Source organism: Hibiscus syriacus, unplaced genomic scaffold (genome assembly GCF_006381635.1).
Source record: "Hibiscus syriacus cultivar Baekdansim isolate YM2019G1 unplaced genomic scaffold, ASM638163v2 tig00112253_pilon, whole genome shotgun sequence".
Classification (NCBI taxonomy): Eukaryota; Viridiplantae; Streptophyta; class Magnoliopsida; order Malvales; family Malvaceae; genus Hibiscus; species Hibiscus syriacus.
The window spans coordinates 1402118-1406953 of record NW_024063283.1 but is presented as its reverse complement, the minus strand read 5'-3'; positions in this window follow the sequence as shown (position 1 = coordinate 1406953).

Sequence of the window (4836 nt, the reverse complement as noted above, 5' to 3'; positions counted from 1 at the left end):
TTGGCCTCGCATCAAGGGAAACTTTAAGTCAAGGCTTTTACAGATGCAAATTAGGTAGTGACCCCGATGATAGACGCTCAGTTTCTGGTTATTGTGTCTACTTAGGTAATCACTTGTTTTCGTGGATTTCTTGCAAACATTGATCAGTCTTGATCCACAATCGAAACAAAATATCGAAGTCTTACAGATACAACATCTGAGGTTCTCTGGGTGAAAGTTGTTCTTGATGATATGAATGTGGTGTTACTTCAACCTCCGGTTATATGGTATGATAACACTAGCACTGTTTCTATGGCTTTTAACCCAGTTCTATATGTGAAAGTTAAGCATGTGGATTTAGATGTGCACTTTGTTCGTGAGAAAGTGATGGATCAACAATTGACTATCAATTATGTTCTAGTGCACTCACAAATTGCAGATGTGTTAACCAAGCCATTGATTACATCTTGATTTAAGAAATTTCGCCAGAAGCTTAATGTAGTGTCGTTGCAGAGTCTTCAACTGCATAAGGCTTAGTTTTTATTTTTTTTGGTTTGCTTGGAGGAGTTGGAAAGTGGGGTGAATATTAGGAATAATGTTGCTAGCTGGAGTAGTTATGGGTGCTAACCGATTTCATTTCAAAGTTGGTTATGTTGTTAAGGTTGGTTTTGGTTGTTAAGCCTGATTTTTCTATTGGTTTAAACTAACCCGTGGCTATATAAAAAGACCATCTTGGTCAAGGGCTAAATCATCTTAAAGCACACAAATTTTTTTCTCTTTACTTTACTTTTTGACTACTTGCGTAGATTAGGTCTTTCAAGAATACATGCATTCATTTTTTTATACTTATTATCTTTTAGTTGTATTTAAGGTGTTATCTTAATAAAATAATAAAAAAATATTTTCACAAAATTTAATAATTTTTCTATGATTTATTTATGTAATATTGAATTAATTGTTCAAAGTAATAAAATATACTTTTATTTTATAAAAATATATTTTTAAGTTTTCGCTCAGGGTCTTGAAAATGTCTCGAACGATGACTTTATCCACATATGTCATATAATCAATATGGACATATAAACATGAGACAATGATGTGAGAGCATAAATAATTTAATGTTCAGAAGAAATTACAATCGCAGTGCTGATATTGCAAAGAGAAAATCGCCTCAGTGACCAAAAAAAAAGTTATAATATACGATTTTAACCAACTTTTTTTGGATTTGCCAAAATGACCAACAAAATCGCAACGCGAAATAAAAATCGCAACGCGATCCCCAGAATCGCAAATCAGTTTCCAGAATCGCAAATCAGTTTCCAAAATCGCAACGCGATTCTTGAAAATCGCGATGCGATAGTACAAATTCGCATTGCGATTTTCCAAAATCGCAACGCGAATATGAAAATCGCAACGCGAACACATAAATCGCAACGCGTATCCGTAAATCGCAACGTGTATCCGTAAATCGCAACGCGTATGGGTAAATCGCAATGCATATCCGTATATCGCAACGCGTATCCGTAAATCGCAACGATAATACATAAAATCGCAACGCGTATCCGTAAATCGCAACGCGATATTTAAAGCGCCATTATAATCGCTACGCGTATTTTATTTTCAAATTACAAAAAGAATATTAAGACAAAATCCCGTAATCGCAACTCATAACCTAAAACCTAAAATCACAACTCAGTCCCATCTCCATCTCTCACTCTCTACGGCGAAGAAATCCGTCCCCATCTCCGAAGATTTCCGTCCCCATCTCCGGCGAAATCCCTCACAACCATTCACGGTCAGAAATCCCTCACAATATTCAGAAATGGAAAATCAACCTCCGAGGGTTAGTTTTTTTAATTATTTTTATTTTGAAATGTTTGCATTATTGTAGGTTTTTCATATTGAAACTGATGATAAGTTTACTGGTCATTTCAATAATAGATTAACCATTTCACTTAGATTTCATTTCGCGTTACGATTCTGTCGTTGCGATTTTCATTTCGCGTTGCTATTCTCTCGTTGCGATTTTCAAGTTAGTATTTGTCTTTGTCTTTGTTCTGTCTTTTGGTTGAAGTAATGCAATCCATTCAAGTTTCAATTTGCAGAAGAGTCGCAACGAGATAAATGAAAATCGCAACGAGAGAATGACTGTCGCAACGAGAGAATCGCAACGCGAAATGGAAATCGCAACGAGAGAATCGCAACGCGAAACCAAAATCGCATTGCGATTTCATTTCGCGTTGCGATTCTCTCGTTGCGATTTCATTTCGCGTTGCGATTCTCTCGTTGCGATTGTCATCTCGCGTTGCGATTCTCTCGTTGCGATTTTCATTTCAACCAAAAGACAAAACAGTGTTGCAAATTTTAGTTTCAAGAATAAACTACTACTTTTTATGTTTATTGTTTTTGGTATATCTTCACAGTGTAGTTTTTGGTATATCTAACTTGGTATGTTTATTGTTTTTGTAGAAATTTTTTTCGGCTCAATTGACCTTGAGAAATAAAGTCAGCCTGGCCACTACAATTGCAAAGAAGCTTTCACCTGCTCAAAGACAATTGTTTGAGGAAACCTGCTTCGGGCCATGGCTGAGAGTACAGCATCCGGGTGGAGATGCTAATTTGACCCATTTGTGGCTTCAGACCATGACATCAAATCTACCCGACAGTATCAACGTGGTGAGGAAGAGATATGGTTTCATTTTCCACCAGCGTATACTTGCTTTGGGCGGAAGGAGTTCTGCTTAATCACTGGTCTACGATTCGGACACGATGATGTAGGCCGGTACACTCGTCATATCGCCCGCCCATCATGGTTATCCCGGGTTTTTCCGGATGAGTCAATGGAGAAGCCGAACCTACATGTCGACGACCTGAAGAAATTATTTAATAAGAAAGCTGGTTTCACTCGGATGGAAGACGTCGATGTTGTCCGAGTATGCCTTCTACTACTTGTGTATGCCGGCTTTTTAGGCAGAGAGGCCAGACAACCTATTCATCGGGAGCTAATAATATTGGTAGAGGACCTGAATGCATGGAATCTGTTTCCGTGGGGTTCGTATATATGGAAAGCTACCTGGACTAAGTTGTCGTCTGCCTTTGATGACCGCAAAAGTTTGCGGGCGATGGGTCCAAATACACTTTGTCAGGCTTTGTTTGGGCCTTTAAGGTAAGAATTTCTATATAATGTTTCTAAAATTATAATTAATTATTTAACAATTACTAATTTTGTTATTATATTGTTTGTAGATTTGGATATTCGAGGCTTTCCCCAGCATGCGTACATATGCAATAAAAACGTCAAATGATATTCCCAGGGCTATTTCCTGGAAGAGGAAAACTCTGTTGGATTGGGAAGACTTAATACCATATGCCACAATAAATAATGTAAGTTAACACAAATACTTTCATATATATAAACAAGTTATTAATAGTAGACGTTTAACTTTGTTTGAGTTTTTATATTTTAGGAGGCCAACATTCCATTACAAAGACTGACACCCACGGAGGAAGAGCTTGCCACTGATTGGTGGCAAGCTAGTCAGAATTTTTTGATGGCACGGATGATGAGCAGCATCCACTTCCTCCAATTCGAGAGCCATCACCTCACCTAGAGCCATCACCCGATCGACCCGACTATACATCTCTAGAACGAGAGCCATCACCTATCCCGTCACATCATCGAGCCTCTTCTCCACCATCACTCATGATAGGCGACCGGCAAAGATGCCACGACTCCTATCTCCCTGTTCTCCACCTCCACCTCAACGGGCTGAGTCAAGGGAGTTACGTGATGAGGTCAATGCCTTGCGTGAGGAGATCGGTACTCTACGCGATAACGATGGTGCATGGCGTGTGGAGGTGTCAACTTTACGTGGTGAGGTTGCCGCTCTACGTGAGATGATAGTATCGTTGCAGAATGAGGTTCATACTCTACGCAACGAGGTAAGTTTAAGATTTTCCATATTTAACTTAATGATAAATTTACTCGTAATTTCACTTAGATAGCCATTTCACTTAGATTGCTTAGTAAATTTATTCGGTTGCTGCCAATTCTGCTAAACTGTGTATTCTTTAACACTGTGAAATAGTATTTGTCTTTGTTTTGTCTTTTGGTTGAAAGTAAATTTGTTCGGTTGCTGCCAATTCTGCTAAACTGTATATTCTTTAACACTGTGAAATATATTTGTCTTTGTTTTGTCTTTTGGTTGAAAGTAAATTTGTTCGGTTGCTGCCAATCTGCTAAACTGTGTATTCTTTAACACTGTGAAATAGTATTTGTCTTTGTTTTGTCTTTTGGTTGAAAGTAAATTTGTTCGGTTGCTGCCAATTCTGCTAAACTGTGTATTCTTTAACACTGTGAAATATATTTGTCTTTGTTTTGTCTTTTGGTTGAAAGTAAATTTGTTCGGTTGCTGCCAATTCTGCTAAACTGTGTATTCTTTAACACTGTGAAATAGTATTTGTCTTTGTTTTGTCTTTTGGTTGAAAGTAAATTTATCCATTCAAGTTTCAATTTGCAGAAGAAGAAATAGTTTACTTTCGCAACACGAAACTTAAAATCGCAACGCGAAACCAAAATCGCAACGCGAAATGAAAATCGCAACGACAGATCGCAACGCGAAACCAAAATCGCAACGACAAGATCGCAACGCGAAACCAAAATCGCATTGCGATTTTCATTTCGCGTTGCGATTCTTTCGTTGCGATTTTCATTTCGCATTGCGATTCTGTCGTTGCGATTTTCATTTCGCGTTGCGATTTTGGTTTCGCGTTGCGATTTTAAGTTTCGTGTTGCGAAAGTAAACTATTTCTTCTTCTGCAAATTGAAACTTGAATGGATTGCATTACTTCAACCAA